General features: G+C 46.6%; 16 non-coding genes across 16 annotated transcripts; all 16 read right to left on the reverse strand.

Annotated features, from left to right (window-relative positions):
• Positions 1 to 816: 816 nt before the first annotated feature.
• On the reverse strand, positions 817 to 1,007 carry LOC142279109 (U2 spliceosomal RNA). Its single transcript, XR_012741838.1, has one exon. It is a non-coding gene; the product is annotated as a U2 spliceosomal RNA (small nuclear RNA).
• Positions 1,008 to 2,394: 1,387 nt separating this feature from the next.
• LOC142279122 (U2 spliceosomal RNA) lies at positions 2,395 to 2,585 on the reverse strand. The gene has a single exon (XR_012741849.1). It is a non-coding gene; the product is annotated as a U2 spliceosomal RNA (small nuclear RNA).
• A 1,387-nt stretch (positions 2,586 to 3,972) lies between these two features.
• On the reverse strand, positions 3,973 to 4,163 carry LOC142279134 (U2 spliceosomal RNA). The gene has a single exon (XR_012741860.1). It is a non-coding gene; the product is annotated as a U2 spliceosomal RNA (small nuclear RNA).
• Positions 4,164 to 5,550: 1,387 nt separating this feature from the next.
• Positions 5,551 to 5,741, reverse strand: LOC142279135 (U2 spliceosomal RNA). The gene has a single exon (XR_012741861.1). It is a non-coding gene; the product is annotated as a U2 spliceosomal RNA (small nuclear RNA).
• Positions 5,742 to 7,128: 1,387 nt separating this feature from the next.
• Positions 7,129 to 7,319, reverse strand: LOC142279136 (U2 spliceosomal RNA). Its single transcript, XR_012741862.1, has one exon. It is a non-coding gene; the product is annotated as a U2 spliceosomal RNA (small nuclear RNA).
• Positions 7,320 to 8,706: 1,387 nt separating this feature from the next.
• LOC142279111 (U2 spliceosomal RNA) lies at positions 8,707 to 8,897 on the reverse strand. Its single transcript, XR_012741839.1, has one exon. It is a non-coding gene; the product is annotated as a U2 spliceosomal RNA (small nuclear RNA).
• A 1,387-nt stretch (positions 8,898 to 10,284) lies between these two features.
• LOC142279112 (U2 spliceosomal RNA) lies at positions 10,285 to 10,475 on the reverse strand. The gene has a single exon (XR_012741840.1). It is a non-coding gene; the product is annotated as a U2 spliceosomal RNA (small nuclear RNA).
• A 1,387-nt stretch (positions 10,476 to 11,862) lies between these two features.
• LOC142279113 (U2 spliceosomal RNA) lies at positions 11,863 to 12,053 on the reverse strand. Its single transcript, XR_012741841.1, has one exon. It is a non-coding gene; the product is annotated as a U2 spliceosomal RNA (small nuclear RNA).
• Positions 12,054 to 13,440: 1,387 nt separating this feature from the next.
• On the reverse strand, positions 13,441 to 13,631 carry LOC142279114 (U2 spliceosomal RNA). Its single transcript, XR_012741842.1, has one exon. It is a non-coding gene; the product is annotated as a U2 spliceosomal RNA (small nuclear RNA).
• A 1,387-nt stretch (positions 13,632 to 15,018) lies between these two features.
• On the reverse strand, positions 15,019 to 15,212 carry LOC142279133 (U2 spliceosomal RNA). Its single transcript, XR_012741859.1, has one exon. It is a non-coding gene; the product is annotated as a U2 spliceosomal RNA (small nuclear RNA).
• Positions 15,213 to 17,401: 2,189 nt separating this feature from the next.
• Positions 17,402 to 17,592, reverse strand: LOC142279115 (U2 spliceosomal RNA). The gene has a single exon (XR_012741843.1). It is a non-coding gene; the product is annotated as a U2 spliceosomal RNA (small nuclear RNA).
• Positions 17,593 to 18,979: 1,387 nt separating this feature from the next.
• Positions 18,980 to 19,170, reverse strand: LOC142279116 (U2 spliceosomal RNA). The gene has a single exon (XR_012741844.1). It is a non-coding gene; the product is annotated as a U2 spliceosomal RNA (small nuclear RNA).
• A 1,387-nt stretch (positions 19,171 to 20,557) lies between these two features.
• LOC142279117 (U2 spliceosomal RNA) lies at positions 20,558 to 20,748 on the reverse strand. Its single transcript, XR_012741845.1, has one exon. It is a non-coding gene; the product is annotated as a U2 spliceosomal RNA (small nuclear RNA).
• Positions 20,749 to 22,135: 1,387 nt separating this feature from the next.
• LOC142279118 (U2 spliceosomal RNA) lies at positions 22,136 to 22,326 on the reverse strand. Its single transcript, XR_012741846.1, has one exon. It is a non-coding gene; the product is annotated as a U2 spliceosomal RNA (small nuclear RNA).
• Positions 22,327 to 23,713: 1,387 nt separating this feature from the next.
• On the reverse strand, positions 23,714 to 23,904 carry LOC142279119 (U2 spliceosomal RNA). The gene has a single exon (XR_012741847.1). It is a non-coding gene; the product is annotated as a U2 spliceosomal RNA (small nuclear RNA).
• Positions 23,905 to 25,291: 1,387 nt separating this feature from the next.
• Positions 25,292 to 25,482, reverse strand: LOC142279120 (U2 spliceosomal RNA). The gene has a single exon (XR_012741848.1). It is a non-coding gene; the product is annotated as a U2 spliceosomal RNA (small nuclear RNA).
• Positions 25,483 to 26,120: the final 638 nt, after the last annotated feature.

Consider the following 26,120-nt stretch of genomic DNA (forward strand, 5'->3'; position numbering starts at 1 on the left):
ACAAGCCGCCAGTGTTCCGTCTCTTCATGTTGTGCACAGTTCAAACGGAAAATACATCAACAGGCAGACTACAGAAAAGCTTACTATCAAAGGTTAGAGGGGGGCTTTCTCAGAGGGCTTTTTACAGTTTTTCTATTCCCAATTAGCCGTTTAAGTGTACTTATTGAAAGTAGTAATTCTTTCATAGGCCGCCCTTTCTTAGTATTTGACGTTCCTTATATTGCGGTATGAGGCTTCGCAGTAGGTTGCAAACATTCATCACCCATGACTGTCCCCAATTGAGCTCAGAAGCTCAATGTCTATCATGACCTCTCTTTTAGAATGTCCAAGAGCAAGCAAACTATTCCTCCAGGAGAGGGCGCCAACAGACTACTAAAGAGATCATCATTACTCAAAGAAAACCCCAAAAACCAATGCATGATAGGAATAAACAGGTAACTTTCTTTGGAGTGGAAGCGGAGAGATCGCACCAGATGCCAATTCTAGATGTTATCACACCTGTGGTCACTGCAGCAGCAGGTGAATCCACTTTGTCCAAAAGGGATCTATTCCATTCAATTGCAAATGATCTAGATAAGACAGAGAACTGCAGCACGGGGACATAGCCGAGTTGGTCAGGTTGAGTGGTGATGAGTTTGCTATTTGGATGAATAAAGAAAGTCAAAAGTGTGAAAGATAAAAAACAAAAGGAGGAAGTGTGAAAAGTGAATGGGCCAAATTGAGGTGCATATGAAGACGTATGCTTTCTTCCAATTCATTAAATCGGGCTAATATGAATCAGGTGAATTGAGTTCTGCTTTTGGAAACTGGGTTAAGAAGGGGTGCACCGTTCCTGGAGGTACTGCAATACCAGGTCAATGCGTGGAGTGGACAGAGCAAGCTCTTTTTCCATCTCCCTGTTCTAAAAATCCATTTAATATATGGTCCCCAGATAGGGGACGTATCAGATATTAAACTGATAAGAACAGATACTACACTTGATCTTAGCCAAAAGGCCGAGAAGCGATAACCAGAATTGGTTTGGGCCTCGAGTGGCACCCTGGCCTATGCCGGACACATCTTAGGGAGAGAGAGCGAGAGGGAGACAAACCCACGCCTACACAAGACATTTTGTCACCCAAGCCAACCCTTGAAAAGGCTGCTTTGCAGAGCCAAAACAAGAAGAATGGTGCGTTTTGCAGCCGCCGCCCACTGCAATGAATCTGAATAACTCCTCCTTTAGGGCGCAAGCAACTCCCCTCCCCCTTGCAGTCTTTCCAATTCACGATACAAAAAGACGGACAGGACAGGTTGCCTGACTTTCCGTCACTGCCACCCTTTGCCATCCTTACCCGTAGAAAGCCCTTTCATCATCCCCAAACCCTAATCTTTTCCCTTTCCTTCCCAGCCCCCAAACCCTGCCCTCTGTACCTTTCTCACCACCCGCTTCCCTTCTCCTGTCATCCCCCTACCACCCGGGAAAAAAAGAGATTGCCCCCTCCTTCCACTAGCCCACCCTCCCACCCAAAGAACAACTTCTTCTGCGCAGCTTGTTTTCTAGGCAGCAGCGCTATTGTGATGTCATCGGGGGGCATTGTGACAAGCCGCCAGTGTTCCGTCTCTTCATGTTGTGCACAGTTCAAACGGAAAATACATCAACAGGCAGACTACAGAAAAGCTTACTATCAAAGGTTAGAGGGGGGCTTTCTCAGAGGGCTTTTTACAGTTTTTCTATTCCCAATTAGCCGTTTAAGTGTACTTATTGAAAGTAGTAATTCTTTCATAGGCCGCCCTTTCTTAGTATTTGACGTTCCTTATATTGCGGTATGAGGCTTCGCAGTAGGTTGCAAACATTCATCACCCATGACTGTCCCCAATTGAGCTCAGAAGCTCAATGTCTATCATGACCTCTCTTTTAGAATGTCCAAGAGCAAGCAAACTATTCCTCCAGGAGAGGGCGCCAACAGACTACTAAAGAGATCATCATTACTCAAAGAAAACCCCAAAAACCAATGCATGATAGGAATAAACAGGTAACTTTCTTTGGAGTGGAAGCGGAGAGATCGCACCAGATGCCAATTCTAGATGTTATCACACCTGTGGTCACTGCAGCAGCAGGTGAATCCACTTTGTCCAAAAGGGATCTATTCCATTCAATTGCAAATGATCTAGATAAGACAGAGAACTGCAGCACGGGGACATAGCCGAGTTGGTCAGGTTGAGTGGTGATGAGTTTGCTATTTGGATGAATAAAGAAAGTCAAAAGTGTGAAAGATAAAAAACAAAAGGAGGAAGTGTGAAAAGTGAATGGGCCAAATTGAGGTGCATATGAAGACGTATGCTTTCTTCCAATTCATTAAATCGGGCTAATATGAATCAGGTGAATTGAGTTCTGCTTTTGGAAACTGGGTTAAGAAGGGGTGCACCGTTCCTGGAGGTACTGCAATACCAGGTCAATGCGTGGAGTGGACAGAGCAAGCTCTTTTTCCATCTCCCTGTTCTAAAAATCCATTTAATATATGGTCCCCAGATAGGGGACGTATCAGATATTAAACTGATAAGAACAGATACTACACTTGATCTTAGCCAAAAGGCCGAGAAGCGATAACCAGAATTGGTTTGGGCCTCGAGTGGCACCCTGGCCTATGCCGGACACATCTTAGGGAGAGAGAGCGAGAGGGAGACAAACCCACGCCTACACAAGACATTTTGTCACCCAAGCCAACCCTTGAAAAGGCTGCTTTGCAGAGCCAAAACAAGAAGAATGGTGCGTTTTGCAGCCGCCGCCCACTGCAATGAATCTGAATAACTCCTCCTTTAGGGCGCAAGCAACTCCCCTCCCCCTTGCAGTCTTTCCAATTCACGATACAAAAAGACGGACAGGACAGGTTGCCTGACTTTCCGTCACTGCCACCCTTTGCCATCCTTACCCGTAGAAAGCCCTTTCATCATCCCCAAACCCTAATCTTTTCCCTTTCCTTCCCAGCCCCCAAACCCTGCCCTCTGTACCTTTCTCACCACCCGCTTCCCTTCTCCTGTCATCCCCCTACCACCCGGGAAAAAAAGAGATTGCCCCCTCCTTCCACTAGCCCACCCTCCCACCCAAAGAACAACTTCTTCTGCGCAGCTTGTTTTCTAGGCAGCAGCGCTATTGTGATGTCATCGGGGGGCATTGTGACAAGCCGCCAGTGTTCCGTCTCTTCATGTTGTGCACAGTTCAAACGGAAAATACATCAACAGGCAGACTACAGAAAAGCTTACTATCAAAGGTTAGAGGGGGGCTTTCTCAGAGGGCTTTTTACAGTTTTTCTATTCCCAATTAGCCGTTTAAGTGTACTTATTGAAAGTAGTAATTCTTTCATAGGCCGCCCTTTCTTAGTATTTGACGTTCCTTATATTGCGGTATGAGGCTTCGCAGTAGGTTGCAAACATTCATCACCCATGACTGTCCCCAATTGAGCTCAGAAGCTCAATGTCTATCATGACCTCTCTTTTAGAATGTCCAAGAGCAAGCAAACTATTCCTCCAGGAGAGGGCGCCAACAGACTACTAAAGAGATCATCATTACTCAAAGAAAACCCCAAAAACCAATGCATGATAGGAATAAACAGGTAACTTTCTTTGGAGTGGAAGCGGAGAGATCGCACCAGATGCCAATTCTAGATGTTATCACACCTGTGGTCACTGCAGCAGCAGGTGAATCCACTTTGTCCAAAAGGGATCTATTCCATTCAATTGCAAATGATCTAGATAAGACAGAGAACTGCAGCACGGGGACATAGCCGAGTTGGTCAGGTTGAGTGGTGATGAGTTTGCTATTTGGATGAATAAAGAAAGTCAAAAGTGTGAAAGATAAAAAACAAAAGGAGGAAGTGTGAAAAGTGAATGGGCCAAATTGAGGTGCATATGAAGACGTATGCTTTCTTCCAATTCATTAAATCGGGCTAATATGAATCAGGTGAATTGAGTTCTGCTTTTGGAAACTGGGTTAAGAAGGGGTGCACCGTTCCTGGAGGTACTGCAATACCAGGTCAATGCGTGGAGTGGACAGAGCAAGCTCTTTTTCCATCTCCCTGTTCTAAAAATCCATTTAATATATGGTCCCCAGATAGGGGACGTATCAGATATTAAACTGATAAGAACAGATACTACACTTGATCTTAGCCAAAAGGCCGAGAAGCGATAACCAGAATTGGTTTGGGCCTCGAGTGGCACCCTGGCCTATGCCGGACACATCTTAGGGAGAGAGAGCGAGAGGGAGACAAACCCACGCCTACACAAGACATTTTGTCACCCAAGCCAACCCTTGAAAAGGCTGCTTTGCAGAGCCAAAACAAGAAGAATGGTGCGTTTTGCAGCCGCCGCCCACTGCAATGAATCTGAATAACTCCTCCTTTAGGGCGCAAGCAACTCCCCTCCCCCTTGCAGTCTTTCCAATTCACGATACAAAAAGACGGACAGGACAGGTTGCCTGACTTTCCGTCACTGCCACCCTTTGCCATCCTTACCCGTAGAAAGCCCTTTCATCATCCCCAAACCCTAATCTTTTCCCTTTCCTTCCCAGCCCCCAAACCCTGCCCTCTGTACCTTTCTCACCACCCGCTTCCCTTCTCCTGTCATCCCCCTACCACCCGGGAAAAAAAGAGATTGCCCCCTCCTTCCACTAGCCCACCCTCCCACCCAAAGAACAACTTCTTCTGCGCAGCTTGTTTTCTAGGCAGCAGCGCTATTGTGATGTCATCGGGGGGCATTGTGACAAGCCGCCAGTGTTCCGTCTCTTCATGTTGTGCACAGTTCAAACGGAAAATACATCAACAGGCAGACTACAGAAAAGCTTACTATCAAAGGTTAGAGGGGGGCTTTCTCAGAGGGCTTTTTACAGTTTTTCTATTCCCAATTAGCCGTTTAAGTGTACTTATTGAAAGTAGTAATTCTTTCATAGGCCGCCCTTTCTTAGTATTTGACGTTCCTTATATTGCGGTATGAGGCTTCGCAGTAGGTTGCAAACATTCATCACCCATGACTGTCCCCAATTGAGCTCAGAAGCTCAATGTCTATCATGACCTCTCTTTTAGAATGTCCAAGAGCAAGCAAACTATTCCTCCAGGAGAGGGCGCCAACAGACTACTAAAGAGATCATCATTACTCAAAGAAAACCCCAAAAACCAATGCATGATAGGAATAAACAGGTAACTTTCTTTGGAGTGGAAGCGGAGAGATCGCACCAGATGCCAATTCTAGATGTTATCACACCTGTGGTCACTGCAGCAGCAGGTGAATCCACTTTGTCCAAAAGGGATCTATTCCATTCAATTGCAAATGATCTAGATAAGACAGAGAACTGCAGCACGGGGACATAGCCGAGTTGGTCAGGTTGAGTGGTGATGAGTTTGCTATTTGGATGAATAAAGAAAGTCAAAAGTGTGAAAGATAAAAAACAAAAGGAGGAAGTGTGAAAAGTGAATGGGCCAAATTGAGGTGCATATGAAGACGTATGCTTTCTTCCAATTCATTAAATCGGGCTAATATGAATCAGGTGAATTGAGTTCTGCTTTTGGAAACTGGGTTAAGAAGGGGTGCACCGTTCCTGGAGGTACTGCAATACCAGGTCAATGCGTGGAGTGGACAGAGCAAGCTCTTTTTCCATCTCCCTGTTCTAAAAATCCATTTAATATATGGTCCCCAGATAGGGGACGTATCAGATATTAAACTGATAAGAACAGATACTACACTTGATCTTAGCCAAAAGGCCGAGAAGCGATAACCAGAATTGGTTTGGGCCTCGAGTGGCACCCTGGCCTATGCCGGACACATCTTAGGGAGAGAGAGCGAGAGGGAGACAAACCCACGCCTACACAAGACATTTTGTCACCCAAGCCAACCCTTGAAAAGGCTGCTTTGCAGAGCCAAAACAAGAAGAATGGTGCGTTTTGCAGCCGCCGCCCACTGCAATGAATCTGAATAACTCCTCCTTTAGGGCGCAAGCAACTCCCCTCCCCCTTGCAGTCTTTCCAATTCACGATACAAAAAGACGGACAGGACAGGTTGCCTGACTTTCCGTCACTGCCACCCTTTGCCATCCTTACCCGTAGAAAGCCCTTTCATCATCCCCAAACCCTAATCTTTTCCCTTTCCTTCCCAGCCCCCAAACCCTGCCCTCTGTACCTTTCTCACCACCCGCTTCCCTTCTCCTGTCATCCCCCTACCACCCGGGAAAAAAAGAGATTGCCCCCTCCTTCCACTAGCCCACCCTCCCACCCAAAGAACAACTTCTTCTGCGCAGCTTGTTTTCTAGGCAGCAGCGCTATTGTGATGTCATCGGGGGGCATTGTGACAAGCCGCCAGTGTTCCGTCTCTTCATGTTGTGCACAGTTCAAACGGAAAATACATCAACAGGCAGACTACAGAAAAGCTTACTATCAAAGGTTAGAGGGGGGCTTTCTCAGAGGGCTTTTTACAGTTTTTCTATTCCCAATTAGCCGTTTAAGTGTACTTATTGAAAGTAGTAATTCTTTCATAGGCCGCCCTTTCTTAGTATTTGACGTTCCTTATATTGCGGTATGAGGCTTCGCAGTAGGTTGCAAACATTCATCACCCATGACTGTCCCCAATTGAGCTCAGAAGCTCAATGTCTATCATGACCTCTCTTTTAGAATGTCCAAGAGCAAGCAAACTATTCCTCCAGGAGAGGGCGCCAACAGACTACTAAAGAGATCATCATTACTCAAAGAAAACCCCAAAAACCAATGCATGATAGGAATAAACAGGTAACTTTCTTTGGAGTGGAAGCGGAGAGATCGCACCAGATGCCAATTCTAGATGTTATCACACCTGTGGTCACTGCAGCAGCAGGTGAATCCACTTTGTCCAAAAGGGATCTATTCCATTCAATTGCAAATGATCTAGATAAGACAGAGAACTGCAGCACGGGGACATAGCCGAGTTGGTCAGGTTGAGTGGTGATGAGTTTGCTATTTGGATGAATAAAGAAAGTCAAAAGTGTGAAAGATAAAAAACAAAAGGAGGAAGTGTGAAAAGTGAATGGGCCAAATTGAGGTGCATATGAAGACGTATGCTTTCTTCCAATTCATTAAATCGGGCTAATATGAATCAGGTGAATTGAGTTCTGCTTTTGGAAACTGGGTTAAGAAGGGGTGCACCGTTCCTGGAGGTACTGCAATACCAGGTCAATGCGTGGAGTGGACAGAGCAAGCTCTTTTTCCATCTCCCTGTTCTAAAAATCCATTTAATATATGGTCCCCAGATAGGGGACGTATCAGATATTAAACTGATAAGAACAGATACTACACTTGATCTTAGCCAAAAGGCCGAGAAGCGATAACCAGAATTGGTTTGGGCCTCGAGTGGCACCCTGGCCTATGCCGGACACATCTTAGGGAGAGAGAGCGAGAGGGAGACAAACCCACGCCTACACAAGACATTTTGTCACCCAAGCCAACCCTTGAAAAGGCTGCTTTGCAGAGCCAAAACAAGAAGAATGGTGCGTTTTGCAGCCGCCGCCCACTGCAATGAATCTGAATAACTCCTCCTTTAGGGCGCAAGCAACTCCCCTCCCCCTTGCAGTCTTTCCAATTCACGATACAAAAAGACGGACAGGACAGGTTGCCTGACTTTCCGTCACTGCCACCCTTTGCCATCCTTACCCGTAGAAAGCCCTTTCATCATCCCCAAACCCTAATCTTTTCCCTTTCCTTCCCAGCCCCCAAACCCTGCCCTCTGTACCTTTCTCACCACCCGCTTCCCTTCTCCTGTCATCCCCCTACCACCCGGGAAAAAAAGAGATTGCCCCCTCCTTCCACTAGCCCACCCTCCCACCCAAAGAACAACTTCTTCTGCGCAGCTTGTTTTCTAGGCAGCAGCGCTATTGTGATGTCATCGGGGGGCATTGTGACAAGCCGCCAGTGTTCCGTCTCTTCATGTTGTGCACAGTTCAAACGGAAAATACATCAACAGGCAGACTACAGAAAAGCTTACTATCAAAGGTTAGAGGGGGGCTTTCTCAGAGGGCTTTTTACAGTTTTTCTATTCCCAATTAGCCGTTTAAGTGTACTTATTGAAAGTAGTAATTCTTTCATAGGCCGCCCTTTCTTAGTATTTGACGTTCCTTATATTGCGGTATGAGGCTTCGCAGTAGGTTGCAAACATTCATCACCCATGACTGTCCCCAATTGAGCTCAGAAGCTCAATGTCTATCATGACCTCTCTTTTAGAATGTCCAAGAGCAAGCAAACTATTCCTCCAGGAGAGGGCGCCAACAGACTACTAAAGAGATCATCATTACTCAAAGAAAACCCCAAAAACCAATGCATGATAGGAATAAACAGGTAACTTTCTTTGGAGTGGAAGCGGAGAGATCGCACCAGATGCCAATTCTAGATGTTATCACACCTGTGGTCACTGCAGCAGCAGGTGAATCCACTTTGTCCAAAAGGGATCTATTCCATTCAATTGCAAATGATCTAGATAAGACAGAGAACTGCAGCACGGGGACATAGCCGAGTTGGTCAGGTTGAGTGGTGATGAGTTTGCTATTTGGATGAATAAAGAAAGTCAAAAGTGTGAAAGATAAAAAACAAAAGGAGGAAGTGTGAAAAGTGAATGGGCCAAATTGAGGTGCATATGAAGACGTATGCTTTCTTCCAATTCATTAAATCGGGCTAATATGAATCAGGTGAATTGAGTTCTGCTTTTGGAAACTGGGTTAAGAAGGGGTGCACCGTTCCTGGAGGTACTGCAATACCAGGTCAATGCGTGGAGTGGACAGAGCAAGCTCTTTTTCCATCTCCCTGTTCTAAAAATCCATTTAATATATGGTCCCCAGATAGGGGACGTATCAGATATTAAACTGATAAGAACAGATACTACACTTGATCTTAGCCAAAAGGCCGAGAAGCGATAACCAGAATTGGTTTGGGCCTCGAGTGGCACCCTGGCCTATGCCGGACACATCTTAGGGAGAGAGAGCGAGAGGGAGACAAACCCACGCCTACACAAGACATTTTGTCACCCAAGCCAACCCTTGAAAAGGCTGCTTTGCAGAGCCAAAACAAGAAGAATGGTGCGTTTTGCAGCCGCCGCCCACTGCAATGAATCTGAATAACTCCTCCTTTAGGGCGCAAGCAACTCCCCTCCCCCTTGCAGTCTTTCCAATTCACGATACAAAAAGACGGACAGGACAGGTTGCCTGACTTTCCGTCACTGCCACCCTTTGCCATCCTTACCCGTAGAAAGCCCTTTCATCATCCCCAAACCCTAATCTTTTCCCTTTCCTTCCCAGCCCCCAAACCCTGCCCTCTGTACCTTTCTCACCACCCGCTTCCCTTCTCCTGTCATCCCCCTACCACCCGGGAAAAAAAGAGATTGCCCCCTCCTTCCACTAGCCCACCCTCCCACCCAAAGAACAACTTCTTCTGCGCAGCTTGTTTTCTAGGCAGCAGCGCTATTGTGATGTCATCGGGGGGCATTGTGACAAGCCGCCAGTGTTCCGTCTCTTCATGTTGTGCACAGTTCAAACGGAAAATACATCAACAGGCAGACTACAGAAAAGCTTACTATCAAAGGTTAGAGGGGGGCTTTCTCAGAGGGCTTTTTACAGTTTTTCGATTCCCAATTAGCCGTTTAAGTGTACTTATTGAAAGTAGTAATTCTTTCATAGGCCGCCCTTTCTTAGTATTTGACGTTCCTTATATTGCGGTATGAGGCTTCGCAGTAGGTTGCAAACATTCATCACCCATGACTGTCCCCAATTGAGCTCAGAAGCTCAATGTCTATCATGACCTCTCTTTTAGAATGTCCAAGAGCAAGCAAACTATTCCTCCAGGAGAGGGCGCCAACAGACTACTAAAGAGATCATCATTACTCAAAGAAAACCCCAAAAACCAATGCATGATAGGAATAAACAGGTAACTTTCTTTGGAGTGGAAGCGGAGAGATCGCACCAGATGCCAATTCTAGATGTTATCACACCTGTGGTCACTGCAGCAGCAGGTGAATCCACTTTGTCCAAAAGGGATCTATTCCATTCAATTGCAAATGATCTAGATAAGACAGAGAACTGCAGCACGGGGACATAGCCGAGTTGGTCAGGTTGAGTGGTGATGAGTTTGCTATTTGGATGAATAAAGAAAGTCAAAAGTGTGAAAGATAAAAAACAAAAGGAGGAAGTGTGAAAAGTGAATGGGCCAAATTGAGGTGCATATGAAGACGTATGCTTTCTTCCAATTCATTAAATCGGGCTAATATGAATCAGGTGAATTGAGTTCTGCTTTTGGAAACTGGGTTAAGAAGGGGTGCACCGTTCCTGGAGGTACTGCAATACCAGGTCAATGCGTGGAGTGGACAGAGCAAGCTCTTTTTCCATCTCCCTGTTCTAAAAATCCATTTAATATATGGTCCCCAGATAGGGGACGTATCAGATATTAAACTGATAAGAACAGATACTACACTTGATCTTAGCCAAAAGGCCGAGAAGCGATAACCAGAATTGGTTTGGGCCTCGAGTGGCACCCTGGCCTATGCCGGACACATCTTAGGGAGAGAGAGCGAGAGGGAGACAAACCCACGCCTACACAAGACATTTTGTCACCCAAGCCAACCCTTGAAAAGGCTGCTTTGCAGAGCCAAAACAAGAAGAATGGTGCGTTTTGCAGCCGCCGCCCACTGCAATGAATCTGAATAACTCCTCCTTTAGGGCGCAAGCAACTCCCCTCCCCCTTGCAGTCTTTCCAATTCACGATACAAAAAGACGGACAGGACAGGTTGCCTGACTTTCCGTCACTGCCACCCTTTGCCATCCTTACCCGTAGAAAGCCCTTTCATCATCCCCAAACCCTAATCTTTTCCCTTTCCTTCCCAGCCCCCAAACCCTGCCCTCTGTACCTTTCTCACCACCCGCTTCCCTTCTCCTGTCATCCCCCTACCACCCGGGAAAAAAAGAGATTGCCCCCTCCTTCCACTAGCCCACCCTCCCACCCAAAGAACAACTTCTTCTGCGCAGCTTGTTTTCTAGGCAGCAGCGCTATTGTGATGTCATCGGGGGGCATTGTGACAAGCCGCCAGTGTTCCGTCTCTTCATGTTGTGCACAGTTCAAACGGAAAATACATCAACAGGCAGACTACAGAAAAGCTTACTATCAAAGGTTAGAGGGGGGCTTTCTCAGAGGGCTTTTTACAGTTTTTCTATTCCCAATTAGCCGTTTAAGTGTACTTATTGAAAGTAGTAATTCTTTCATAGGCCGCCCTTTCTTAGTATTTGACGTTCCTTATATTGCGGTATGAGGCTTCGCAGTAGGTTGCAAACATTCATCACCCATGACTGTCCCCAATTGAGCTCAGAAGCTCAATGTCTATCATGACCTCTCTTTTAGAATGTCCAAGAGCAAGCAAACTATTCCTCCAGGAGAGGGCGCCAACAGACTACTAAAGAGATCATCATTACTCAAAGAAAACCCCAAAAACCAATGCATGATAGGAATAAACAGGTAACTTTCTTTGGAGTGGAAGCGGAGAGATCGCACCAGATGCCAATTCTAGATGTTATCACACCTGTGGTCACTGCAGCAGCAGGTGAATCCACTTTGTCCAAAAGGGATCTATTCCATTCAATTGCAAATGATCTAGATAAGACAGAGAACTGCAGCACGGGGACATAGCCGAGTTGGTCAGGTTGAGTGGTGATGAGTTTGCTATTTGGATGAATAAAGAAAGTCAAAAGTGTGAAAGATAAAAAACAAAAGGAGGAAGTGTGAAAAGTGAATGGGCCAAATTGAGGTGCATATGAAGACGTATGCTTTCTTCCAATTCATTAAATCGGGCTAATATGAATCAGGTGAATTGAGTTCTGCTTTTGGAAACTGGGTTAAGAAGGGGTGCACCGTTCCTGGAGGTACTGCAATACCAGGTCAATGCGTGGAGTGGACAGAGCAAGCTCTTTTTCCATCTCCCTGTTCTAAAAATCCATTTAATATATGGTCCCCAGATAGGGGACGTATCAGATATTAAACTGATAAGAACAGATACTACACTTGATCTTAGCCAAAAGGCCGAGAAGCGATAACCAGAATTGGTTTGGGCCTCGAGTGGCACCCTGGCCTATGCCGGACACATCTTAGGGAGAGAGAGCGAGAGGGAGACAAACCCACGCCTACACAAGACATTTTGTCACCCAAGCCAACCCTTGAAAAGGCTGCTTTGCAGAGCCAAAACAAGAAGAATGGTGCGTTTTGCAGCCGCCGCCCACTGCAATGAATCTGAATAACTCCTCCTTTAGGGCGCAAGCAACTCCCCTCCCCCTTGCAGTCTTTCCAATTCACGATACAAAAAGACGGACAGGACAGGTTGCCTGACTTTCCGTCACTGCCACCCTTTGCCATCCTTACCCGTAGAAAGCCCTTTCATCATCCCCAAACCCTAATCTTTTCCCTTTCCTTCCCAGCCCCCAAACCCTGCCCTCTGTACCTTTCTCACCACCCGCTTCCCTTCTCCTGTCATCCCCCTACCACCCGGGAAAAAAAGAGATTGCCCCCTCCTTCCACTAGCCCACCCTCCCACCCAAAGAACAACTTCTTCTGCGCAGCTTGTTTTCTAGGCAGCAGCGCTATTGTGATGTCATCGGGGGGCATTGTGACAAGCCGCCAGTGTTCCGTCTCTTCATGTTGTGCACAGTTCAAACGGAAAATACATCAACAGGCAGACTACAGAAAAGCTTACTATCAAAGGTTAGAGGGGGGCTTTCTCAGAGGGCTTTTTACAGTTTTTCTATTCCCAATTAGCCGTTTAAGTGTACTTATTGAAAGTAGTAATTCTTTCATAGGCCGCCCTTTCTTAGTATTTGACGTTCCTTATATTGCGGTATGAGGCTTCGCAGTAGGTTGCAAACATTCATCACCCATGACTGTCCCCAATTGAGCTCAGAAGCTCAATGTCTATCATGACCTCTCTTTTAGAATGTCCAAGAGCAAGCAAACTATTCCTCCAGGAGAGGGCGCCAACAGACTACTAAAGAGATCATCATTACTCAAAGAAAACCCCAAAAACCAATGCATGATAGGAATAAACAGGTAACTTTCTTTGGAGTGGAAGCGGAGAGATCGCACCAGATGCCAATTCTAGATGTTATCACACCTGTGGTCACTGCAGCAGCAGGTGAATCCACTTTGTCCAAAAGGGATCTATTCCATTCAATTGCAAATGATCTAGATAAGACAGAGAACTGCAGCACGGGGACATAGCCGAGTTGGTCAGGTTGAGTGGTGATGAGTTTGCTATTTGGATGAATAAAGAAAGTCAAAAGTGTGAAAGATAAAAAACAAAAGGAGGAAGTGTGAAAAGTGAATGGGCCAAATTGAGGTGCATATGAAGACGTATGCTTTCTTCCAATTCATTAAATCGGGCTAATATGAATCAGGTGAATTGAGTTCTGCTTTTGGAAACTGGGTTAAGAAGGGGTGCACCGTTCCTGGAGGTACTGCAATACCAGGTCAATGCGTGGAGTGGACAGAGCAAGCTCTTTTTCCATCTCCCTGTTCTAAAAATCCATTTAATATATGGTCCCCAGATAGGGGACGTATCAGATATTAAACTGATAAGAACAGATACTACACTTGATCTTAGCCAAAAGGCCGAGAAGCGATAACCAGAATTGGTTTGGGCCTCGAGTGGCACCCTGGCCTATGCCGGACACATCTTAGGGAGAGAGAGCGAGAGGGAGACAAACCCACGCCTACACAAGACATTTTGTCACCCAAGCCAACCCTTGAAAAGGCTGCTTTGCAGAGCCAAAACAAGAAGAATGGTGCGTTTTGCAGCCGCCGCCCACTGCAATGAATCTGAATAACTCCTCCTTTAGGGCGCAAGCAACTCCCCTCCCCCTTGCAGTCTTTCCAATTCACGATACAAAAAGACGGACAGGACAGGTTGCCTGACTTTCCGTCACTGCCACCCTTTGCCATCCTTACCCGTAGAAAGCCCTTTCATCATCCCCAAACCCTAATCTTTTCCCTTTCCTTCCCAGCCCCCAAACCCTGCCCTCTGTACCTTTCTCACCACCCGCTTCCCTTCTCCTGTCATCCCCCTACCACCCGGGAAAAAAAGAGATTGCCCCCTCCTTCCACTAGCCCACCCTCCCACCCAAAGAACAACTTCTTCTGCGCAGCTTGTTTTCTAGGCAGCAGCGCTATTGTGATGTCATCGGGGGGCATTGTGACAAGCCGCCAGTGTTCCGTCTCTTCATGTTGTGCACAGTTCAAACGGAAAATACATCAACAGGCAGACTACAGAAAAGCTTACTATCAAAGGTTAGAGGGGGGCTTTCTCAGAGGGCTTTTTACAGTTTTTCTATTCCCAATTAGCCGTTTAAGTGTACTTATTGAAAGTAGTAATTCTTTCATAGGCCGCCCTTTCTTAGTATTTGACGTTCCTTATATTGCGGTATGAGGCTTCGCAGTAGGTTGCAAACATTCATCACCCATGACTGTCCCCAATTGAGCTCAGAAGCTCAATGTCTATCATGACCTCTCTTTTAGAATGTCCAAGAGCAAGCAAACTATTCCTCCAGGAGAGGGCGCCAACAGACTACTAAAGAGATCATCATTACTCAAAGAAAACCCCAAAAACCAATGCATGATAGGAATAAACAGGTAACTTTCTTTGGAGTGGAAGCGGAGAGATCGCACCAGATGCCAATTCTAGATGTTATCACACCTGTGGTCACTGCAGCAGCAGGTGAATCCACTTTGTCCAAAAGGGATCTATTCCATTCAATTGCAAATGATCTAGATAAGACAGAGAACTGCAGCACGGGGACATAGCCGAGTTGGTCAGGTTGAGTGGTGATGAGTTTGCTATTTGGATGAATAAAGAAAGTCAAAAGTGTGAAAGATAAAAAACAAAAGGAGGAAGTGTGAAAAGTGAATGGGCCAAATTGAGGTGCATATGAAGACGTATGCTTTCTTCCAATTCATTAAATCGGGCTAATATGAATCAGGTGAATTGAGTTCTGCTTTTGGAAACTGGGTTAAGAAGGGGTGCACCGTTCCTGGAGGTACTGCAATACCAGGTCAATGCGTGGAGTGGACAGAGCAAGCTCTTTTTCCATCTCCCTGTTCTAAAAATCCATTTAATATATGGTCCCCAGATAGGGGACGTATCAGATATTAAACTGATAAGAACAGATTTTTTGATTTAATGAAGCTTTCCAAAGCACCACAAAAAATGCATGACCGAAGTCACACCAAAAACAGTGCAAAGGCTAGGATTCGTGTGGACCCCACCGTGAGGAGAGGGTCCCCAAAAATCAACCCCGTCCCTCCGAGCCAGAAGGCCACAGCAAGGGTCAGGGATCTTCGGTGCTCTCCCAAGCCGAAGCCTGGTTGAGCCTTGTCGTTGCTCCCAGCGTCCACCCAGGCATCTTACCCAAGTGGAGTAGAGAGCTACTAGTTGTTGGTTTCGCAGCCGAAACTGCCCGGACCGTCAACCGGTGTTGGTTTCTCAGCCCAAGGCTAACCGGACCTCCAACCGGGTGTTGGTTTCTCAGCCGAAGCTGACCCAGACCTCCAACCGGGTGTTGGTTTCTCAGCCGAAGCTGACCCAGACCTCCAACCGGGTGTTAGTTTCTCAGCCCAAAGCTGACCAGACCTCCGACCGGGATTATAAAAATTTCCCTTCCTACCCAGAAGGCCGGGATAGGGTAATATGCTCAAAAAGTATGAAAAGGCAAGGTACGGTGTGCTACAGAGCCCAAGGCTTGCCGGGGTCCCAAGCCAGCAAGCTCAGACTCACTCCAGGGTCGTCAGTCCTGGGGCACGTTGTACCATAGCCCCCCACCCTTACTCAGTCTAATAGCCTCGATCCTGGTAGGGCCATGTTTTCCTCTAGATGAATATACTATCCACCCAGAGTACTAGCAAGCGCAACCTTCCAGTGTGCATTGTATCATTGTACTAAGGTGGCCTGGAGCTTAAACCACCTCTTCGAACAACACTACACTTGATCTTAGCCAAAAGGCCGAGAAGCGATAACCAGAATTGGTTTGGGCCTCGAGTGGCACCCTGGCCTATGCCGGACACATCTTAGGGAGAGAGAGCGAGAGGGAGACAAACCCACGCCTACACAAGACATTTTGTCACCCAAGCCAACCCTTGAAAAGGCTGCTTTGCAGAGCCAAAACAAGAAGAATGGTGCGTTTTGCAGCCGCCGCCCACTGCAATGAATCTGAATAACTCCTCCTTTAGGGCGCAAGCAACTCCCCTCCCCCTTGCAGTCTTTCCAATTCACGATACAAAAAGACGGACAGGACAGGTTGCCTGACTTTCCGTCACTGCCACCCTTTGCCATCCTTACCCGTAGAAAGCCCTTTCATCATCCCCAAACCCTAATCTTTTCCCTTTCCTTCCCAGCCCCCAAACCCTGCCCTCTGTACCTTTCTCACCACCCGCTTCCCTTCTCCTGTCATCCCCCTACCACCCGGGAAAAAAAGAGATTGCCCCCTCCTTCCACTAGCCCACCCTCCCACCCAAAGAACAACTTCTTCTGCGCAGCTTGTTTTCTAGGCAGCAGCGCTATTGTGATGTCATCGGGGGGCATTGTGACAAGCCGCCAGTGTTCCGTCTCTTCATGTTGTGCACAGTTCAAACGGAAAATACATCAACAGGCAGACTACAGAAAAGCTTACTATCAAAGGTTAGAGGGGGGCTTTCTCAGAGGGCTTTTTACAGTTTTTCTATTCCCAATTAGCCGTTTAAGTGTACTTATTGAAAGTAGTAATTCTTTCATAGGCCGCCCTTTCTTAGTATTTGACGTTCCTTATATTGCGGTATGAGGCTTCGCAGTAGGTTGCAAACATTCATCACCCATGACTGTCCCCAATTGAGCTCAGAAGCTCAATGTCTATCATGACCTCTCTTTTAGAATGTCCAAGAGCAAGCAAACTATTCCTCCAGGAGAGGGCGCCAACAGACTACTAAAGAGATCATCATTACTCAAAGAAAACCCCAAAAACCAATGCATGATAGGAATAAACAGGTAACTTTCTTTGGAGTGGAAGCGGAGAGATCGCACCAGATGCCAATTCTAGATGTTATCACACCTGTGGTCACTGCAGCAGCAGGTGAATCCACTTTGTCCAAAAGGGATCTATTCCATTCAATTGCAAATGATCTAGATAAGACAGAGAACTGCAGCACGGGGACATAGCCGAGTTGGTCAGGTTGAGTGGTGATGAGTTTGCTATTTGGATGAATAAAGAAAGTCAAAAGTGTGAAAGATAAAAAACAAAAGGAGGAAGTGTGAAAAGTGAATGGGCCAAATTGAGGTGCATATGAAGACGTATGCTTTCTTCCAATTCATTAAATCGGGCTAATATGAATCAGGTGAATTGAGTTCTGCTTTTGGAAACTGGGTTAAGAAGGGGTGCACCGTTCCTGGAGGTACTGCAATACCAGGTCAATGCGTGGAGTGGACAGAGCAAGCTCTTTTTCCATCTCCCTGTTCTAAAAATCCATTTAATATATGGTCCCCAGATAGGGGACGTATCAGATATTAAACTGATAAGAACAGATACTACACTTGATCTTAGCCAAAAGGCCGAGAAGCGATAACCAGAATTGGTTTGGGCCTCGAGTGGCACCCTGGCCTATGCCGGACACATCTTAGGGAGAGAGAGCGAGAGGGAGACAAACCCACGCCTACACAAGACATTTTGTCACCCAAGCCAACCCTTGAAAAGGCTGCTTTGCAGAGCCAAAACAAGAAGAATGGTGCGTTTTGCAGCCGCCGCCCACTGCAATGAATCTGAATAACTCCTCCTTTAGGGCGCAAGCAACTCCCCTCCCCCTTGCAGTCTTTCCAATTCACGATACAAAAAGACGGACAGGACAGGTTGCCTGACTTTCCGTCACTGCCACCCTTTGCCATCCTTACCCGTAGAAAGCCCTTTCATCATCCCCAAACCCTAATCTTTTCCCTTTCCTTCCCAGCCCCCAAACCCTGCCCTCTGTACCTTTCTCACCACCCGCTTCCCTTCTCCTGTCATCCCCCTACCACCCGGGAAAAAAAGAGATTGCCCCCTCCTTCCACTAGCCCACCCTCCCACCCAAAGAACAACTTCTTCTGCGCAGCTTGTTTTCTAGGCAGCAGCGCTATTGTGATGTCATCGGGGGGCATTGTGACAAGCCGCCAGTGTTCCGTCTCTTCATGTTGTGCACAGTTCAAACGGAAAATACATCAACAGGCAGACTACAGAAAAGCTTACTATCAAAGGTTAGAGGGGGGCTTTCTCAGAGGGCTTTTTACAGTTTTTCTATTCCCAATTAGCCGTTTAAGTGTACTTATTGAAAGTAGTAATTCTTTCATAGGCCGCCCTTTCTTAGTATTTGACGTTCCTTATATTGCGGTATGAGGCTTCGCAGTAGGTTGCAAACATTCATCACCCATGACTGTCCCCAATTGAGCTCAGAAGCTCAATGTCTATCATGACCTCTCTTTTAGAATGTCCAAGAGCAAGCAAACTATTCCTCCAGGAGAGGGCGCCAACAGACTACTAAAGAGATCATCATTACTCAAAGAAAACCCCAAAAACCAATGCATGATAGGAATAAACAGGTAACTTTCTTTGGAGTGGAAGCGGAGAGATCGCACCAGATGCCAATTCTAGATGTTATCACACCTGTGGTCACTGCAGCAGCAGGTGAATCCACTTTGTCCAAAAGGGATCTATTCCATTCAATTGCAAATGATCTAGATAAGACAGAGAACTGCAGCACGGGGACATAGCCGAGTTGGTCAGGTTGAGTGGTGATGAGTTTGCTATTTGGATGAATAAAGAAAGTCAAAAGTGTGAAAGATAAAAAACAAAAGGAGGAAGTGTGAAAAGTGAATGGGCCAAATTGAGGTGCATATGAAGACGTATGCTTTCTTCCAATTCATTAAATCGGGCTAATATGAATCAGGTGAATTGAGTTCTGCTTTTGGAAACTGGGTTAAGAAGGGGTGCACCGTTCCTGGAGGTACTGCAATACCAGGTCAATGCGTGGAGTGGACAGAGCAAGCTCTTTTTCCATCTCCCTGTTCTAAAAATCCATTTAATATATGGTCCCCAGATAGGGGACGTATCAGATATTAAACTGATAAGAACAGATACTACACTTGATCTTAGCCAAAAGGCCGAGAAGCGATAACCAGAATTGGTTTGGGCCTCGAGTGGCACCCTGGCCTATGCCGGACACATCTTAGGGAGAGAGAGCGAGAGGGAGACAAACCCACGCCTACACAAGACATTTTGTCACCCAAGCCAACCCTTGAAAAGGCTGCTTTGCAGAGCCAAAACAAGAAGAATGGTGCGTTTTGCAGCCGCCGCCCACTGCAATGAATCTGAATAACTCCTCCTTTAGGGCGCAAGCAACTCCCCTCCCCCTTGCAGTCTTTCCAATTCACGATACAAAAAGACGGACAGGACAGGTTGCCTGACTTTCCGTCACTGCCACCCTTTGCCATCCTTACCCGTAGAAAGCCCTTTCATCATCCCCAAACCCTAATCTTTTCCCTTTCCTTCCCAGCCCCCAAACCCTGCCCTCTGTACCTTTCTCACCACCCGCTTCCCTTCTCCTGTCATCCCCCTACCACCCGGGAAAAAAAGAGATTGCCCCCTCCTTCCACTAGCCCACCCTCCCACCCAAAGAACAACTTCTTCTGCGCAGCTTGTTTTCTAGGCAGCAGCGCTATTGTGATGTCATCGGGGGGCATTGTGACAAGCCGCCAGTGTTCCGTCTCTTCATGTTGTGCACAGTTCAAACGGAAAATACATCAACAGGCAGACTACAGAAAAGCTTACTATCAAAGGTTAGAGGGGGGCTTTCTCAGAGGGCTTTTTACAGTTTTTCTATTCCCAATTAGCCGTTTAAGTGTACTTATTGAAAGTAGTAATTCTTTCATAGGCCGCCCTTTCTTAGTATTTGACGTTCCTTATATTGCGGTATGAGGCTTCGCAGTAGGTTGCAAACATTCATCACCCATGACTGTCCCCAATTGAGCTCAGAAGCTCAATGTCTATCATGACCTCTCTTTTAGAATGTCCAAGAGCAAGCAAACTATTCCTCCAGGAGAGGGCGCCAACAGACTACTAAAGAGATCATCATTACTCAAAGAAAACCCCAAAAACCAATGCATGATAGGAATAAACAGGTAACTTTCTTTGGAGTGGAAGCGGAGAGATCGCACCAGATGCCAATTCTAGATGTTATCACACCTGTGGTCACTGCAGCAGCAGGTGAATCCACTTTGTCCAAAAGGGATCTATTCCATTCAATTGCAAATGATCTAGATAAGACAGAGAACTGCAGCACGGGGACATAGCCGAGTTGGTCAGGTTGAGTGGTGATGAGTTTGCTATTTGGATGAATAAAGAAAGTCAAAAGTGTGAAAGATAAAAAACAAAAGGAGGAAGTGTGAAAAGTGAATGGGCCAAATTGAGGTGCATATGAAGACGTATGCTTTCTTCCAATTCATTAAATCGGGCTAATATGAATCAGGTGAATTGAGTTCTGCTTTTGGAAACTGGGTTAAGAAGGGGTGCACCGTTCCTGGAGGTACTGCAATACCAGGTCAATGCGTGGAGTGGACAGAGCAAGCTCTTTTTCCATCTCCCTGTTCTAAAAATCCATTTAATATATGGTCCCCAGATAGGGGACGTATCAGATATTAAACTGATAAGAACAGATACTACACTTGATCTTAGCCAAAAGGCCGAGAAGCGATAACCAGAATTGGTTTGGGCCTCGAGTGGCACCCTGGCCTATGCCGGACACATCTTAGGGAGAGAGAGCGAGAGGGAGACAAACCCACGCCTACACAAGACATTTTGTCACCCAAGCCAACCCTTGAAAAGGCTGCTTTGCAGAGCCAAAACAAGAAGAATGGTGCGTTTTGCAGCCGCCGCCCACTGCAATGAATCTGAATAACTCCTCCTTTAGGGCGCAAGCAACTCCCCTCCCCCTTGCAGTCTTTCCAATTCACGATACAAAAAGACGGACAGGACAGGTTGCCTGACTTTCCGTCACTGCCACCCTTTGCCATCCTTACCCGTAGAAAGCCCTTTCATCATCCCCAAACCCTAATCTTTTCCCTTTCCTTCCCAGCCCCCAAACCCTGCCCTCTGTACCTTTCTCACCACCCGCTTCCCTTCTCCTGTCATCCCCCTACCACCCGGGAAAAAAAGAGATTGCCCCCTCCTTCCACTAGCCCACCCTCCCACCCAAAGAACAACTTCTTCTGCGCAGCTTGTTTTCTAGGCAGCAGCGCTATTGTGATGTCATCGGGGGGCATTGTGACAAGCCGCCAGTGTTCCGTCTCTTCATGTTGTGCACAGTTCAAACGGAAAATACATCAACAGGCAGACTACAGAAAAGCTTACTATCAAAGGTTAGAGGGGGGCTTTCTCAGAGGGCTTTTTACAGTTTTTCTATTCCCAATTAGCCGTTTAAGTGTACTTATTGAAAGTAGTAATTCTTTCATAGGCCGCCCTTTCTTAGTATTTGACGTTCCTTATATTGCGGTATGAGGCTTCGCAGTAGGTTGCAAACATTCATCACCCATGACTGTCCCCAATTGAGCTCAGAAGCTCAATGTCTATCATGACCTCTCTTTTAGAATGTCCAAGAGCAAGCAAACTATTCCTCCAGGAGAGGGCGCCAACAGACTACTAAAGAGATCATCATTACTCAAAGAAAACCCCAAAAACCAATGCATGATAGGAATAAACAGGTAACTTTCTTTGGAGTGGAAGCGGAGAGATCGCACCAGATGCCAATTCTAGATGTTATCACACCTGTGGTCACTGCAGCAGCAGGTGAATCCACTTTGTCCAAAAGGGATCTATTCCATTCAATTGCAAATGATCTAGATAAGACAGAGAACTGCAGCACGGGGACATAGCCGAGTTGGTCAGGTTGAGTGGTGATGAGTTTGCTATTTGGATGAATAAAGAAAGTCAAAAGTGTGAAAGATAAAAAACAAAAGGAGGAAGTGTGAAAAGTGAATGGGCCAAATTGAGGTGCATATGAAGACGTATGCTTTCTTCCAATTCATTAAATCGGGCTAATATGAATCAGGTGAATTGAGTTCTGCTTTTGGAAACTGGGTTAAGAAGGGGTGCACCGTTCCTGGAGGTACTGCAATACCAGGTCAATGCGTGGAGTGGACAGAGCAAGCTCTTTTTCCATCTCCCTGTTCTAAAAATCCATTTAATATATGGTCCCCAGATAGGGGACGTATCAGATATTAAACTGATAAGAACAGATACTACACTTGATCTTAGCCAAAAGGCCGAGAAGCGATAACCAGAATTGGTTTGGGCCTCGAGTGGCACCCTGGCCTATGCCGGACACATCTTAGGGAGAGAGAGCGAGAAGGAGACAAACCCACGCCTACACAAGACATTTTGTCACCCAAGCCAACCCTTGAAAAGGCTGCTTTGCAGAGCCAAAACAAGAAGAATGGTGCGTTTTGCAGCCGCCGCCCACTGCAATGAATCTGAATAACTCCTCCTTTAGGGCGCAAGCAACTCCCCTCCCCCTTGCAGTCTTTCCAATTCACGATACAAAAAGACGGACAGGACAGGTTGCCTGACTTTCCGTCACTGCCACCCTTTGCCATCCTTACCCGTAGAAAGCCCTTTCATCATCCCCAAACCCTAATCTTTTCCCTTTCCTTCCCAGCCCCCAAACCCTGCCCTCTGTACCTTTCTCACCACCCGCTTCCCTTCTCCTGTCATCCCCCTACCACCCGGGAAAAAAAGAGATTGCCCCCTCCTTCCACTAGCCCACCCTCCCACCCAAAGAACAACTTCTTCTGCGCAGCTTGTTTTCTAGGCAGCAGCGCTATTGTGATGTCATCGGGGGGCATTGTGACAAGCCGCCAGTGTTCCGTCTCTTCATGTTGTGCACAGTTCAAACGGAAAATACATCAACAGGCAGACTACAGAAAAGCTTACTATCAAAGGTTAGAGGGGGGCTTTCTCAGAGGGCTTTTTACAGTTTTTCTATTCCCAATTAGCCGTTTAAGTGTACTTATTGAAAGTAGTAATTCTTTCATAGGCCGCCCTTTCTTAGTATTTGACGTTCCTTATATTGCGGTATGAGGCTTCGCAGTAGGTTGCAAACATTCATCACCCATGACTGTCCCCAATTGAGCTCAGAAGCTCAATGTCTATCATGACCTCTCTTTTAGAATGTCCAAGAGCAAGCAAACTATTCCTCCAGGAGAGGGCGCCAACAGACTACTAAAGAGATCATCATTACTCAAAGAAAACCCCAAAAACCAATGCATGATAGGAATAAACAGGTAACTTTCTTTGGAGTGGAAGCGGAGAGATCGCACCAGATGCCAATTCTAGATGTTATCACACCTGTGGTCACTGCAGCAGCAGGTGAATCCACTTTGTCCAAAAGGGATCTATTCCATTCAATTGCAAATGATCTAGATAAGACAGAGAACTGCAGCACGGGGACATAGCCGAGTTGGTCAGGTTGAGTGGTGATGAGTTTGCTATTTGGATGAATAAAGAAAGTCAAAAGTGTGAAAGATAAAAAACAAAAGGAGGAAGTGTGAAAAGTGAATGGGCCAAATTGAGGTGCATATGAAGACGTATGCTTTCTTCCAATTCATTAAATCGGGCTAATATGAATCAGGTGAATTGAGTTCTGCTTTTGGAAACTGGGTTAAGAAGGGGTGCACCGTTCCTGGAGGTACTGCAATACCAGGTCAATGCGTGGAGTGGACAGAGCAAGCTCTTTTTCCATCTCCCTGTTCTAAAAATCCATTTAATATATGGTCCCCAGATAGGGGACGTATCAGATATTAAACTGATAAGAACAGATACTACACTTGATCTTAGCCAAAAGGCCGAGAAGCGATAACCAGAATTGGTTTGGGCCTCGAGTGGCACCCTGGCCTATGCCGGACACATCTTAGGGAGAGAGAGCGAGAGGGAGACAAACCCACGCCTACACAAGACATTTTGTCACCCAAGCCAACCCTTGAAAAGGCTGCTTTGCAGAGCCAAAACAAGAAGAATGGTGCGTTTTGCAGCCGCCGCCCACTGCAATGAATCTGAATAACTCCTCCTTTAGGGCGCAAGCAACTCCCCTCCCCCTTGCAGTCTTTCCAATTCACGATACAAAAAGACGGACAGGACAGGTTGCCTGACTTTCCGTCACTGCCACCCTTTGCCATCCTTACCCGTAGAAAGCCCTTTCATCATCCCCAAACCCTAATCTTTTCCCTTTCCTTCCCAGCCCCCAAACCCTGCCCTCTGTACCTTTCTCACCACCCGCTTCCCTTCTCCTGTCATCCCCCTACCACCCGGGAAAAAAAGAGATTGCCCCCTCCTTCCACTAGCCCACCCTCCCACCCAAAGAACAACTTCTTCTGCGCAGCTTGTTTTCTAGGCAGCAGCGCTATTGTGATGTCATCGGGGGGCATTGTGACAAGCCGCCAGTGTTCCGTCTCTTCATGTTGTGCACAGTTCAAACGGAAAATACATCAACAGGCAGACTACAGAAAAGCTTACTATCAAAGGTTAGAGGGGGGCTTTCTCAGAGGGCTTTTTACAGTTTTTCTATTCCCAATTAGCCGTTTAAGTGTACTTATTGAAAGTAGTAATTCTTTCATAGGCCGCCCTTTCTTAGTATTTGACGTTCCTTATATTGCGGTATGAGGCTTCGCAGTAGGTTGCAAACATTCATCACCCATGACTGTCCCCAATTGAGCTCAGAAGCTCAATGTCTATCATGACCTCTCTTTTAGAATGTCCAAGAGCAAGCAAACTATTCCTCCAGGAGAGGGCGCCAACAGACTACTAAAGAGATCATCATTACTCAAAGAAAACCCCAAAAACCAATGCATGATAGGAATAAACAGGTAACTTTCTTTGGAGTGGAAGCGGAGAGATCGCACCAGATGCCAATTCTAGATGTTATCACACCTGTGGTCACTGCAGCAGCAGGTGAATCCACTTTGTCCAAAAGGGATCTATTCCATTCAATTGCAAATGATCTAGATAAGACAGAGAACTGCAGCACGGGGACATAGCCGAGTTGGTCAGGTTGAGTGGTGATGAGTTTGCTATTTGGATGAATAAAGAAAGTCAAAAGTGTGAAAGATAAAAAACAAAAGGAGGAAGTGTGAAAAGTGAATGGGCCAAATTGAGGTGCATATGAAGACGTATGCTTTCTTCCAATTCATTAAATCGGGCTAATATGAATCAGGTGAATTGAGTTCTGCTTTTGGAAACTGGGTTAAGAAGGGGTGCACCGTTCCTGGAGGTACTGCAATACCAGGTCAATGCGTGGAGTGGACAGAGCAAGCTCTTTTTCCATCTCCCTGTTCTAAAAATCCATTTAATATATGGTCCCCAGATAGGGGACGTATCAGATATTAAACTGATAAGAACAGATACTACACTTGATCTTAGCCAAAAGGCCGAGAAGCGATAACCAGAATTGGTTTGGGCCTCGAGTGGCACCCTGGCCTATGCCGGACACATCTTAGGGAGAGAGAGCGAGAGGGAGACAAACCCACGCCTACACAAGACATTTTGTCACCCAAGCCAACCCTTGAAAAGGCTGCTTTGCAGAGCCAAAACAAGAAGAATGGTGCGTTTTGCAGCCGCCGCCCACTGCAATGAATCTGAATAACTCCTCCTTTAGGGCGCAAGCAACTCCCCTCCCCCTTGCAGTCTTTCCAATTCACGATACAAAAAGACGGACAGGACAGGTTGCCTGACTTTCCGTCACTGCCACCCTTTGCCATCCTTACCCGTAGAAAGCCCTTTCATCATCCCCAAACCCTAATCTTTTCCCTTTCCTTCCCAGCCCCCAAACCCTGCCCTCTGTACCTTTCTCACCACCCGCTTCCCTTCTCCTGTCATCCCCCTACCACCCGGGAAAAAAAGAGATTGCCCCCTCCTTCCACTAGCCCACCCTCCCACCCAAAGAACAACTTCTTCTGCGCAGCTTGTTTTCTAGGCAGCAGCGCTATTGTGATGTCATCGGGGGGCATTGTGACAAGCCGCCAGTGTTCCGTCTCTTCATGTTGTGCACAGTTCAAACGGAAAATACATCAACAGGCAG

Source organism: Anomaloglossus baeobatrachus, unplaced genomic scaffold (assembly GCF_048569485.1).
Source record: "Anomaloglossus baeobatrachus isolate aAnoBae1 unplaced genomic scaffold, aAnoBae1.hap1 Scaffold_4237, whole genome shotgun sequence".
NCBI lineage: Eukaryota > Metazoa > Chordata > Amphibia > Anura > Aromobatidae > Anomaloglossus > Anomaloglossus baeobatrachus.